A 14,862-nucleotide genomic window follows, 5' to 3' on the forward strand; every position below is an offset into this window, starting at 1 on the left:
CCAAACGGGGAGTGCCCCAGTTCAAGGGTCTTTGCCCAGCCACCCACTGGAAAGAGCTGGCAGCTCGCTGCGCTGGTTTCCACCCACTCGCATTCACAGGGAAACTTGCTTCAATTGGACCTTTCTGTTCAATGCCTTGTCTTTGCTAAAGAAATTGTAAGGATTCCACGACAATGAGCGCATTGATTTCAGGTGTGTACTTTCTCGAATCTAAAAAGAAAATGGTTAAGGAATTTTAGTAACCTGACCGGTTTTGGCTTCCGTAGAAGGAAATAAGTCATTTTAACTATCTATGGTGAATTTAAGGTGTCGGAGGAGTTACACTTGGGGAAAAGTACTGGCGATAATCCCTCCAACCCTTTAAATTTACCAATTTGGCCACTGAGACCCAGAGAGGAAAAAGGGACTTGCTCAAGGTCATACAGTCAAAAAGAAAAGAGCCAGGGCTAGAAACCACTATCCTCAATACTCTAAAATGGAATTCTGACACCCTACATTTGTTTACCTTTTGAAATGAAAACATTCAGGCTGTTCCTTTGAGATTATTTTAAGGATCTGTTTTTAAATGTCAATTTAGTTTGGGTTTGTAAGCTTATTTACTGAAAAATGTGTGCCAAAATAAAGTTCAAATTCCAGAGTCTCTTATGCAATGCCTGTTTATGCATTTTTCTCAAATTTGCTATCTTTGTGTTCACTCTGGGGAACGGCACTGAGAATTTTGATCATTGTTGTTGCAAATATGTGATCTGATCAATCAATTTATAAGTATTTTTTAAGTAGTTTACTATGTTCCCTGCGCTGGACTAAGTATTGGGGATACAAAGAAAAAAAAAGGCAAAGCATTCCCTGCCTTCAAGAAGCTTACATTCTAATGCAGGAGACAACATTTATAAGCCAGTATATAACAGATAACACATAGCAGATAGGACATAACCATAGAGAAGATAGAACTTGGTAGAGGAAGGGGCAAAAGGAGAAAGTGGTGATTGACCTCAGGATCCATAATAAAAACCTAAAATGGCATTTTGGGGACTGATGGAATTAGGAAATAAGATTACAAAAGGAAGGGAAAATAAACATTCAAAGCATTGACCCAGGATTTGCTTTGAGAGCTACTTTGTACCTTAAAATTCAACAATAATTTAACATTGATTATTAGATTACATGGAGCTGTGATCAATGTACCACATCAGGGATTTAAAAAATTCAATTTAATCAGAAAAACACTCAGATGCTATTTCTCACTTTGGCAGATTAGAAAAGAAAGTTTCTTTTACTGTAAATTTGAGTCTTAAGTCTATAAGTCATTACCCAAATTCTAAAGCTAACTATTAGATATGCCAGACTCCCTAAGTATCTCCATAAGAAAAAATCATTAACATATTTATGTATAAGGATGTTTATTATCCATATTATGATGCAATTACATAGACAAACTAAAGAGTTCATCCATCTGTATATTTATCTTGGACATCCAGCATAAAATGGACAACAAGGCTAACTCAGAATTGAACAGAAGAGGGACAGCTGGGTGGCTCAGTGGAATGAGAGTCAAGCCTAGAGATGGGAGGTCCTAGGTTCAAATCTGTCCTCAGACATTTCCCAGCTGTATGACTCTGGGTGAGTCACTTAACCCCCATTGCCTAGCCCTTACCACCAATACACAGTATTGACTCCAAGATGGAAGGTAAGAGTTTAAAAAAAAAAAGAATTGAATAGAAGGAACAAAGTAGATTGATACCCACTTTCAAAATAAAAAAGGAATGGAACAATGAAAAAGCTCATTTAATAACCTCAAACTTTCTCCAGAAACAAGATCCATCTTTATAGTATCAATATTCTACCAGTGTTGCTATAAATCCTCAAGTCACAGAATATTACATTCCCTCATGTTTACCTCCAACATGCAGAGTGTATGCCTTGTGGTGAATTGATGGGAATACATAGGCAAGAGTTGCACAAGATAAGCAGTCATAGAAGGCTTATGAACTGCAAAATTAGAGGGAAATTCCTACACTGATGAGATCCATTTGAGCATAAATTGTATTTTTAAAGTATTGGTTGATTTGGTGCAGACTATTACCTTAGAATCATAAAAGTTCAGAGTTATAAGGTCACCTATTTTATTTGTGGCTGCCAAGAGCACTCTTTAGAACATTTCCCCACAAGTGGTCAATCAGCCTGATCTTGAAGACTTCTAGTAATGGAGAACTCAGCACCTAACAAGGCAACAACTCATTTATTCTATTTTGGACTCCTCTAATTGTTTATTTTTTAACCCTTGTCTTCCATCTTAGAATTCATACTGTGTATTGGTTCCAAGGCAGAAGAGCAGTAAGGGCTGGGGCAATGAAGGTTAAGTGACTTGCTCAGGGCCACACAGCTACAAAGTATCTCAGACCATATTTAAACCCATGACCTCACAGCTTCAGACCTGGCTCTCTATTCACTAAGCCACCTAGCTGCCCTCTGGACTCCTCTAATTGTAAAAAACTTTCCCTTTATGCTTATATCAAATGGAACTCTACCATTCTTACATCTTCTGCCCCATTGCTACTAGTTCTGTAATTCATAACTATTCCCCCACCAAAAAAAAAAAATCTAATCCCTCTTTTACATGCCAACCTTCACATATGTAAAGATAGCAATCATGTCCCTTTTCAGTCTTCTGGTCTTCAGACTAAACATTGTCATTTGGCTCAACTAATGAAAGACTTTATATTAAATTCTATTAAATTTCATTTTATCAAATTACATGTTCATTTCTGTCAAGAATTTTTAAAATCATGACTGTTATTCAGTATGTTAATTATTTTTCCTAGATTTGTGATGCCTTCAAATTTGATGAGAATAAATCTAAATCTATGCCTTTATCCATACATTGGAGTATGTATGGTACAGAAGACTTCCAAGGTGAAATTAAAACATCAATGACTATTCTTTAGAGCTTGCCAACTAATTTCCCACCTAATTATATTATTTCTCCCCCTACCTAATTATTTCTATATTACTCCCTAATTATATTATTTCTCCCCCTACCTAAACTTTGTAAAATGTTTGTTTAAAATTTAGGTGTTCTATATTTATTGAATTTCCTTGATTTATCAGTTTAAGATACAAAGATGGCAAGGATCTATGATATCTTCAACAATGGAAACTATCAGTGTGCTAACTTCTTCCACCAATGAAAATAATAAGCCATCTAGAACTTGGTAGATTAAGCCTGGGAAATTGGTTTAAGTACATGGAAGTTAAGTGATTTGCCTAGGATGTTATAGTTAGCAAGTGTCAAGTCTGTATTTGAACCTACATTTTCCTGATTCTGAGCCCAGCAGTCTACCAATAGGCCATGATGCTTCAATACCAGCTTAGTAACTCTTGTCAAAAAAGGAAATATAGTTAGTCTGGTATAATCTTTTCTTGAGGAAATCATTTTGTTAATATTTTATTATTTCCTGTCTGGGTATGAAAACCTCTGGATTTTCAGGTCTAGTTTCTCCTCTAAATAATTTCTTTCTACTTGATACCTCATCCTTTTCCTGAAGTATATAGGAAACCTTTCAAACTGGAGGCTTCCATCTCCTATTTTTTTTTCTTACCAACTGAAATATCTCTATCTTTGAAAGGCAGAGTGGGAGATAAACTGGTTCTACTAGTTCAATGCCTACTGCCTACAGCCATGAACACACCATCTTCATCCTTAAGAAACCTTAACTAGACCCTGTCTTCCCCTTAAGTGCCATCAGCCAAACACCTGGGAAAAGCTGTGTACCACTCCTTGTCTCCACTTCCTCATTTTTTATTCCTCAACCCTTTGCAATCTGCCTTCTGACCTCATTACTTGACTGAAATAGCTCTCTCCAAAGTTATCAATGATCTCTTAGTTATCACATTTGATGCTCTTTTCTTAGATCTCATCCTTAATCTTTTTTTGTTACACTTGATACTGTTAACTACCTGGTCCTTCTGGATCAGGGGTCCATGAACTCACTAAAAAAAAGATAATTATATTTCCATACAATTGGTTTCCTTTGTAATTCTATATATTTCCTCTTGTTAATTTAAAAATATTATTCTGAAAAGGATTTTGTAGGCTTCCCTAGACTTCATAAAACAGTTACCAACTCTGTACTCCGGTTTTTCAGGTTACTGCTATCTCTTTGTTCTTTACTCACCTGCATGGCCATCTCTTCTCTGTCTCTTTCACTGGCTCCTCATTCCTATTATGCCTTCCAATTGTGAATGTACCGTAAGTCTCAGCCCTGGCTCTCCTCTCTCTACTTTTACATATACTAATCTCACAGGCTATTAAAGACTTAATAGTTACCTCTATACAGATCACTTCCAAAGTCTCTTTTCTGTCTTCACCAAAGGCCTTCACATTTTAAGTTGAAGGTCTCAGAGACATCTTAACTCAATATATCCAATAAAGAAGTATTTCCTTTATATTGACCACAAAGCTCCATTTTATTCACACAAACAGGACCAAAAAATGATGTACTTGTGAGAGATAGTCTTCCTTGAACACTTCATTTGCCACACTTCTGCTGTGTGGACTTATTGGGTCCTTTTCAGGGTTGCTTATCTACTTTTGAGGTCCACTTTTCTTCTATTACTTACCTGTGGCTCCAAGTAAAACCATATCAGTAGATGGCTAAAACAGGTTAAAGGGAACCAACAAGCCTCAAAAGCATTGGTGATTTGGGGGGAAGGGGGAGGAAAGTTTACCCCAAGCATATAAATATTCCTCTGGTAGAATGGGAAGATAAGAACAATTTGTCCCAATGGTCACAAAGACCAAAGAAGTTGGCTCTGTGGAACATTTAGAGCTTGGTCAGATATTGAAGAATCCACTGTCACCCACTGCATTCTGGGCCATCACCAGTCATCCTGAGTTTTGTCTTGCAGCTGGATTTCAATGACTCTGGAAAAGAGAGTGAGGCTAAGGACTTTGTGCAACTTGCCTCACCTAAATTTAACTCAAGGGTAAGTCATGACATCACCCTGTGATGTTACTGGTCCTCTTTGAAAAGGATGTATGAATAACAGCTGGTGAGGAATGCAGCTCATTCAGACCCTCTATGCTAATGTAGCATGGTGACAGATTATCCAAAAAGCATAATTTGGAACTGAGATATTTTTATTGCTACATTAATTTACATAGTTTACATGTTAGTTTATATTTCTGTTGCTATCTTAATCTCAGATTGTTGGTATTGCTATACATATCTATGAGGTGATAGCTTAGGAGTATTGGTTAATAGAATTCAACATTTTACTAGGGCTAGAAGTCATTCCTGGAGCACAACTCTTACGTTATACAAAAAATGAGCAATCTTCATGCAAACAGAATGGCATAGATCTTGAAAATGCAGATTTTTAGTGATACTATTCCTTCCAGAACTGCTCAAAATAGGGATAAACATTTATATTTAGCAAATATACTCCCTGCTAAGTGCAAATAAGAATGAAGTAAGCTGTGTCATGTCTTTAACAGCTCATTAATAACACCCTAAAAATGCTCAAAGGAATGTGGTTTGACGATTGTTCACCAAATTATAGTTATATTTTGAAATAATTTTTACTTATGTCTTCTGTTTTCACTATGAAAGTTATTTATGGATATACATCTCCCATCCTCCATCCCCAACTCCCACTGGACTATGTTTTATAACTAAGAAAAATAGTTAGGCAAAACCCACCAACATAACCTGATGCCCTCCAACTCATATACCAAAAGGACATTTCGTATATTCTCTAGGACTAATACCTATCATTATGGATCATAGAATTAGAACTAGAAGTTACCTTAGAAGTCATCTAGTCTACTTTCATGTATTAAAGATGAGAAAACTGAGGCCCCCAAAGTTAGTGACTTACCCTAAATTACACAAGTTATAAGTAAAAAAAACCTGAGAATTGGTCTCTTTTAAAAATTAATATTATTAAATTATATATTATAACATTATTTAAATTAATATTATTAATTATATTAATTTGGCAGTTTTATAAATTAGTTTGAAAAGGGGAAAAACTGGAAACAGGGAATCAATGATTAAGCTACTGAAATGGGATAAGAGATGATAAGGATCTGAACCAGAATAGCAGTTCTATGCATGGAGAAAGGAGAATTGGTGTAGTTGTGGGTACAGAATCAATAAGACCAAATAAGTAGGGGGCTTTAAATGATCCAGCAAAGAAGATATAGAAGGAATAGTCAGAGAGATAGGAGGAGAACCAAAACAAAATAGAGCAACAGAGGTCAAGGGAGGGAAAGAATCTGGGAAAAGTGTTTGGTCAAGTGTCAAAAACTGCAGAAAGATCAAAGGAGATCAGTTCTGAGAAAGGGTCATTTGAATTAGCAGTTAAAAGATCATTGGAAATATTGGAAAGAATAAGTCAGTCAAGTTAAACGTGAGACAGAAGCCAGATTGCAAAAGGTTGAAAAGTAAGTGGGACATGCCTAGAGATGAGAGGTTCTGAGTTAAAATCTGGCCTCAGACACTTTCTAGCTGGGCTAGTTACTTAACTCCCATTGCCTAACCTTTACTACTTTTCTGCCTTGGAACCAATGCACAGTATTGATTGTAAGAGAGAAAGTAAGGGTTTAAAAAAAATAACATTTTAAGAACAAGACAGTATCATTTTAAAAAAAGATAGTGTTATTATATTTTATCTATTGAGTTCTTTCTATTTCCTGGTTTAGATTTAATCATTATCTCAAATCCCCTTTCTTGTTTCATCCTTTCCCTCATCTTCAGTGCTTTTAATAGATCAAGAGTGAAATGATTCTTCAAAAATATCATCTACGTAAAAGAAAACTGAAGTAAAACAAAATGCACAGTTTTGGTTTTAAGGCAAAAGGTAAGAGTAATTAAATGGGAGGTAAAACAACAGAGAAAATGAGTATAAAGTACTCTTTGTGGGAGTTTAGCTATGAAAGACATGAAATATTAGATAATAGCCTGAAAGGATATCAAGATCAAGTTAAGGGTTTTTATGTAGGGTCAGAGAGAACTGGGCATGTTTGAAGGCTACAAGAAAGAATTCAAACGTTCTAATCATTATAATGTTATAAAATAGCCTTGAAATTTTATACAAGCCAAGAGAACATTAGGTTTTGCTCAAGAGGTAACATTTTGAAAATAATAAGGGCCTTTTGAAACAAGTTGATTATTTGAAATGTTACTCTAGTTTTTCTGCCAGGAAAGTTATAGCAAAGTATATATTCTATATAATGCATACCAATTATATAGAATGTAACATATAAAAACCTACACATAACATATGCATATTATTTATGTACATATTGTATCTATACATAATATATCAAAGTCAGTGCACTATATATGTATATGAATAGATTAAACTTCAAAAATACTGTATTATAGTATCTTTTATGCAAGGTCAGCACTCAACAATCTATTTCACGATGTAATAACAATTAAACTTTTTAAAATTCAATAATGTTTTATTTCCTAGTTACATGTAATAGCTATTTTTCATTTATGTTTTCTGAAATTATAAGATCCAAATTGTCTCCCTCCCTTCCTTCTCTTCCCCTCTCAGAGATGGTAAGCAATTTGATATGGATTATACATGCATTATCATACAAAACATACTTCTATATTTGGTCCCTGTTATAAGAGAATACTCATATAAAACCCAAACCCAAACATAAAACCATAAATAAAATAATGTGAAAGAAAGTATGTTTTGATCTGCATCTGACTCCAACAGTTTTTTCTCTGAAGATGCATGGTATTCTTTTTTTATGAGCCCTTCAGTTATAATTGTTTTTCTGTGTCAATTATTCTCTCTGGCATTGGGCAGTTGGTTGCTGGCAGTTGGCAGAGAAACACACTCAGAGATTCTCAGGGCTTGAGGAGGTAACATCTTTGCCTCTCTCTCTGTCTGAGGGAAAGACCTAAAGGAGCTCAGTGTTTTCTTTTTCCAATTTGGGAAACATTAGTGACTATCTATTTCTGTCTTCATAAATTGATTTATATCAGAGAAGACCAAAGAAATATCTGGTCTTTGGTTTGGACTATGAGACTCAGAGATTCTTGTTGAGACTCAACCAGTTAGCCTTTGCTATTTTATAACTGGAAGGGGAGGTTAAGAATTATAAGGATAATAGTGTTAGTTTTATTTATAATAGTATAAATTTGTGTTAGTCAGATCAGGGAGGATTAGTGTAACCTGTGAAACACAAGAGAAGCAGTTCCTTGTGTAACCAGGGAGTTTATTTGGTTGGATTTAGAAACCCTTAGAATTAGAAATCCTTGTTATCCTTATATATTTCAATAAATATTTTATTTTTTATAATAAGAGTCTCTTTAGTGTCCTTGCTCCTGGCCTTGAAAGGAAGTTCACATTTGAGCTTCACTTCATTTTATCACTGAAGACACTTTCGACTACATATATCAAAAGTATTTGAACAGTTTTGAACCTGTAGTGGCATAGTTTTCCCATCTATTTTTATGTAACTTGACATTACTATTTTTACATACTCCAGTGACCCAGAAGCTTTCTGCCTACCTTTCAAGTTTTTCTCTGCTTGAAAGTTGCTTCATTCTATCTCCTTGTTGGTTCTTTTACTCCAGTATTCATTTGTAGTCTTTTTTTAAGATTGTCTGGAGAAGATTCTTATGGTGGCTTCTTTTGGCTATGACTCCTAAGATTTCCCAATTCTAATTTCTAAAGAATGAGTTTCTTCCATGACCTTTTGAACCTCCTTTTTCCTTTGGTCAATTTTACTTTTTATGGAACTCTTTTCTTCATTGGATTTGTTTGGGGGCCTATTTTTCTGTTTGACTAATTCTGCTTAAGCTATTTTCTTTTTGTGTTACTTTTATTTCTTTATTCCAATTTTCTTCCACCTCTTTTATTTTATTTTTTAATCCTTTATGAGCTCTTCCAGAGCCTGAGATCAATTCCCATTTTTCTTTGAAGTTTTTCATGTGGCTGCATTGATCTCACTGTCTCTGTGCCTTGCTCTTCTTTGTTGCCATAAATTTTCTATAACTCAGTATTTCTTTTGCTGTTTGCTCATTTTCAGAGCCTTTTTAAAACTTTTTTTTGGGTGGGCTCTGTTCTCAGGGTAGAAGGGGCACTCTTTTAAACTTCAATTTTTCCTTGCTGCTATCCTGAGCTCTGAGTTTTCTGAAAATTTCAGTTCTTTCAAGGTAGTAGAATGGCTTGTGAGCTAGGAACTCTAAAAGCTCTGATTGGTTCAGGATTGGGAAGGGAATACAACAAAGCTGTATATTGTCACTTTGTTTATTTAATTTATATGCAGATTACATCATGCAAAATGCCAAATTGGAGAAATCAAAAACCAAAATTAAGGTTGAAGAAGAAATATTAATAATTTTACACATGCAGATAACACTATGATGGCAGAAAGTGAAGAAGAATTAAGAAGCCTCTTGATGAGAGTGAGAGAAGGGTGTAAAAGTTGACTTGAAGCTTAATATTTAAAAACCAAATATTATGGCATCTGGTCCCATTATTTCCTGGCAAACAGAGAAAGAAGAAATGGAAACTGTTAAATTTTATATTCTTAGGTTCAAAGATCATTGCAGAAGGTGACTCCAGCCATGAAATGAAAAGATGCTTGCTCCTTGGAAGGAAAGCTATGGCAAATCTGGACAGCATATTAAAAAGCAGAGCTATCTCCTTGCTGGCAAAGGTCACATACAGTCAAAGCCAGTAGTAATAGCCAGATGTGAGAACTGGACTATCAGGAAAAGTGGGGCTACAGAATCTACACTTTCAAATTGTGATGCTTGAGAAGACTTTTGAGAATTCCTTGGATAGCAAGGAGATCAAATCAATCAACTCTTAAAAGAAATTAATTTTGACTATTCATTGTAAGGACAAACACTGAAGCTGAAGTACTTGGGCCACATAATGAAGTGGCAGGACTCATAGGAAAAGACTCTGATGCTGGGAAAGAGTGAAAGCAAAAGAAGGCAATAGCAGACGATAAGATGGATAGATAGTGTCATGGACGGAACACTCATGAACTTAGACAGATTTCAAGAGATAGTGGAGGATAGAAGAGTCCCAGCATATTATGGTCCACACAATCATGAACCATCCGACATGACTGAACAACTGAAAAACTATATTCTTCTAGATCCTGTCATTCAGTGTATTCCCAGCTTTGTGTTATCTGAAAATGTGATGGAAAAAAATGGTTATCATTCTTCTGTTTCCCACCTTCTTGAATTTTTATGAGCTGCTTCTCATTCCCAGAATGCACCTATTAAAATCTTTCTTTCCCTTTAAGACTCAGAAAAAGTGTCACTTCTTCAATTAAGCCTTGTCTAATCACCCCAACTAACACATTTTCTGGTTCTAATGCCTCTTTTCTGGATCTCTCTTTTGCCCTTAACACACTTTATCTGCTACTATACATATTTGTATACATTTCACAAAACCCACAATAGAATGTAAGCTCTCCAAAGGCAGGGCTCATACTGCTTTTTGTTTTATCTGAAGCACTTTGCCCAGTACCTTGTACAGAGTGGTTGCTTAATCAGTATTTATAAATTTGAACTTTGATTGAGATGGGGGGTTGCAAGAGAAAATTTTTAAGGTTTTTTCAAAACCTAAGACTATATAAATTAGATATAAAAGAAAATAAAAAGTAAAATTTCAATAAAGTCAAAGGAATAAATAATATCCAGTGTCTACTCAGCTTTTATGTTAAAATTTTATTTCTTTACTACAAATAAAAAATGACCTTGAGATTGGACTTTTTTCTCCTCAGTGTTAGTGATTTTAATTTTTTTATATTATCTTTCTGTATTTCTTAAGGAAAAAAAGTGATTTTATGATTTTCAAAAAGACATGGGAATAGATTTGCACAGTAGATTAAGCTATAGTCCAAAGACTTGGGTTCTTAGTCCCAGTTCTGATTCTTAATTAAATACTAACCATGTGGCCTCAGACACTACTCAGCTGTGTGACCCTGGGCAAGTCACTTAACCCCCATTGCCTAGCCCTTACTACTCTTCTGCCTTGGAACCAATACACAGTATAGACCCCAAGATGGAAGGTAAGGGTTTTAAAATTAAAAAAAAAATACTAACCATGGATGAATCACTGGCACTCCCTGGATATTAGTTTATATAACTTGAAATTTGAGCTAACATCTGCTCTACCTAACTTATAGGAATGCTGAAGTAGATATAAATACATACATATACATATATATATATATATCATAGAAGTAAATGAATGGTACATATATTTTGACCTACTTTAGAATAAAACCTAGCTTAGATACATCAGTTTACATTGTTTGTGACTTGCTCTTTTTACTTAGTAGTACTGAGAGATGATTTTACATTCAGTATTATACTATTGGCATATTAACATCAGCAAAACTGAGAGAAGCAGATACTTCTGCTATTGCTACCACAGTGGCACAGTGGATAGAGAGAGCAGAACCTGGATTTAGGAAGTCCCGATATTAAATTTGGCCGAAGTAATTTACTAGCTGTATGACCCCAGGCAAGTCACTTAACCCTGTTTGCTTCAGTTTCCTCATCTGTAAAATGAGCTGGAGATGGAAATAGTAAACCATTCCAATATATTTGCCAAAAAGAAACCAAGGAACATCATGAAGAATTAGACATGACTGAAAAAGACTAAATGATAACAGTAATTCAAGCTCAAAAACTCAGTTGGAAGCAGCAGCTATTAAGCAACCAAATGCAGGTGCCCCACATAGGCAATTGTCCTCTCTCTGCCATCTTTCTTTTCCTGACTCCCTACAGTGACATAAGCCAGGCTCCCAGCCTGTTAATTTATGGTGGGCATATGGTGGGTATTCTGCTGAATGCATGCATGTGTGATAGTTTATTTCCTGCTAAGCAGATGCATCTTGAATTCCCAGGTTATTTCCCTATAGTCAGGTATAACGAATGCATCTACTGAAAACACAAGGCTTGAGCAATCAGTTAAAAAAAATGGCCTTAGTGATAAGTCATCAGACATATGACTGGAGTCTTCTGGTTCCTGGGATCGTGATTTCCCAAAGCTCATGTTAGAGAAGTGACATACAAAGGAACTGTGGCTCTTCTTTATTCACTCCCAAAGCTACAACTGGTTGTAGAGGATCTAAGCTGCCTCCAAGAGTCCCAGATTTAAACTGTGACTTTAATATACTCTACCTTTACCTCCTAAAAGTGTTAGGAGTATTAGCTAAGAGGCACACTAAATATCAAGTCATTCCTTCTTTAATGACAGATTAGATGGTCTTTGGGTTGTTTGTTCATCAACCAGTAAGGTGCTAGGCATCATCCAATTTATTGCCAAAGAAGTGAAGAATTCAACAACACAGTTATTGAGATTAATGTAGCTTAACAGCAAAGAACATGGGCACTGGAAACAATAACATACCAGGATTTTCACATTATTGATAGTCTTTGGCCTGGAAGTCAAAGGGATATTGCAGATCAGAACCACAGATCAGAGAAAAAAATTACAACATATCTTGCACATATTAGGCCATTAACCAGTGATTATTGATTTGGAAGATTATTTGCCCCAAACTAGATTTGTGTGTAACCTTAGTGAAATCACTGATCCCCATTGGCCTTCAGTTTTCTTCTTTGTAAAGAATTGAGGTGGGGGGAGAAAAGAAAGGATGGGAGTTAGCTTAAATAATTTCTAAGGTCCCTTCTAGTTCTAAATGAGTATTAGTCTATGACTCTAAGGGGACAATAAAGTACCTGTTTTGAGTAAATTATTTCCAGAAAAAAATGCTAGGGTAAATTGTATAACTTTTCTAGGTCTCAGTTTCTCCATTTGCAAAATAAGAAGGCTGGACTAAATGAGAGTAACAACAAAAATGACAATTATTAATAATAGTAAACATTTATAAAGCCCTAGCAAATTTGTAAGGTACTTTACATAAATTATCTCACTTGATCTTCATAGCAACTATAAAGATCTCACAGATTTTATAAGTAATTTCCCTTTCTACTATATATATATATACACACATATATATATATATATAAATTATTTACATAAAGAACATTATATGTTTCAAAAAATTAAGCCTTATATTTAAAGCATTTTCAGGGCAAACGCCAAACAAAATGTGCATAAAACAACAGATACCAACACTGTTATACTGCAGCTATACATGTTGCTAAGAAAAAAGTTACTTTTTCAGCTAGATAAATGAAGTGCCCAAAGATGAGAAAATGTTAATTTCTTTATTAAATTATGGCTTTAATTAAATAAGTGACTTTAGTAATTTCCTTATTTGTACTTATGTTTTCAATTCCAGATTTTTAATAGGAGAAATATGATTCATATTATCATACATATTAAGCTTGATATATCCATACTCATTCTTTTAAAAAGGTTTTACAATATTTATAAATGTAAAGGCACCTCACATGTTTAAATTTTATTTTTTAAAATTTTTTATTAAAAAAGGAATTTTGCCCTAGATCTCAATATATAGATGCAGTTTTTATAAAATGGTTCTTTGAATTTCTTAGGTAGGCAACTGTATCTTGTTTGCTTAATACCGGCCTTTAGCAATAGTACTGCAATTATCCAAGCTTTCACTCAGGTCATCAGTTTACTTAGCCTTGCCCTTTGAGTTCTAGGCACTGAATAAAAGTTGATGAGCAGTGGTCATGTGAACTCTGGTCAGGATATCAGAGGGGTAATTCTTCATGTGGGCATGGTACTCTACACACTGACATTAATGGCCTTCTAACTCTGAGATACATATGTACAAATACACAAACTTTATATTATGTGTGTATGTATATATAAAAAATGTATATACATTAAGTATGTAAATATATATGATTTCACTGTGTGAATTTGATATAAATTTGTATCCCTTTTTCCTTTTAAAAAGGAAAACTTTGAAAGTACATTTCAGTCTCACTCTTACCCATACGGCCTATAGGAAAACACCAGAGACTTCCTGGCTCACTGGACTCATGAAAGATGTTGCCTCTTGTCCCACGTGACTCCTGGCATTGGGAAGACTAGCCTTTGACCCAAACTGGGGTCAAGTCTGTCCAACCAGGGAGACCTGAAGGAGTTATGTCACCAGGGTTATAAGTTATGGATCAATAAAGTTTGAGGTCCCTTGGTTAGGAAGCAGCAGGAGTGAATGGTTCATGTGGTGAGCTCAGGCTTTCACTATCTAATAAATAATTATAAATTAACATAGCCTCTGTAATAATTAAAAATTGGGATTGACTTAATAGGAGAGTTATAAAAGTGGTTTCCATTTAAAAAATATTAGCCCCTAAGTCAAAATGACTGTTAGCAGCTTTTATTTACAACAAGGTAGAAATAGTGAAAGTGGGAAATGTAGAAAGGAGACAAAGCCTGGTCTAGCCTACCAGCCCTAAGTGCTGCTCATGTGAAGTCCAGCTCAGCCCCCAGCAGGGACTTCCCCAAGTCCTCATATCCACGTGGATTTCCTGGTAGTCCTCAGCCAGAAGTCCCCATGGTGTCTTCAGCCAGAGTTCCACCAATGCAGAATGACTCCAAGGAAAAGTGTGTTTCTTCAGCTCTACTCACTGACACAGAATCCAAGGGAAGAGTCTCCAAAAAACAAGGAAGGAGAGAGAAGACCATGTGGATCTCTTTTTTTATACTCCTTTTTTCCAAGTCATTTCCTATCTCTCCCCCTCTTCACAGAAACCAACTGCACTCTTTCAGTTTGCCTAGCACTGACCCTTTGGAGGTGAGAGTTTTCTCTAGTAAGTGACTTGTGAATTCTTTTACTTAAGTGTTAAGTTCTTGATTTGATTAACTAAAAATAGATTAAGGAGGAGTTAATTCTATCTTCACATCTCCAGA

General features: G+C 35.2%; 1 long non-coding RNA gene across 1 annotated transcript; it reads left to right on the plus strand.

Moving 5' to 3' along the window:
• Positions 1 to 54: 54 nt before the first annotated feature.
• Positions 55 to 10,703, plus strand: LOC103099482 (uncharacterized). The gene is made up of 5 exons (XR_464370.3): positions 55 to 192; positions 2,823 to 2,913; positions 4,909 to 4,986; positions 6,762 to 6,864; positions 9,302 to 10,703. It is a non-coding gene; the product is annotated as an uncharacterized LOC103099482 (long non-coding RNA).
• Positions 10,704 to 14,862: the final 4,159 nt, after the last annotated feature.

This window comes from Monodelphis domestica, chromosome 3, assembly GCF_027887165.1.
Source record: "Monodelphis domestica isolate mMonDom1 chromosome 3, mMonDom1.pri, whole genome shotgun sequence".
Lineage (NCBI taxonomy): Eukaryota > Metazoa > Chordata > Mammalia > Didelphimorphia > Didelphidae > Monodelphis > Monodelphis domestica.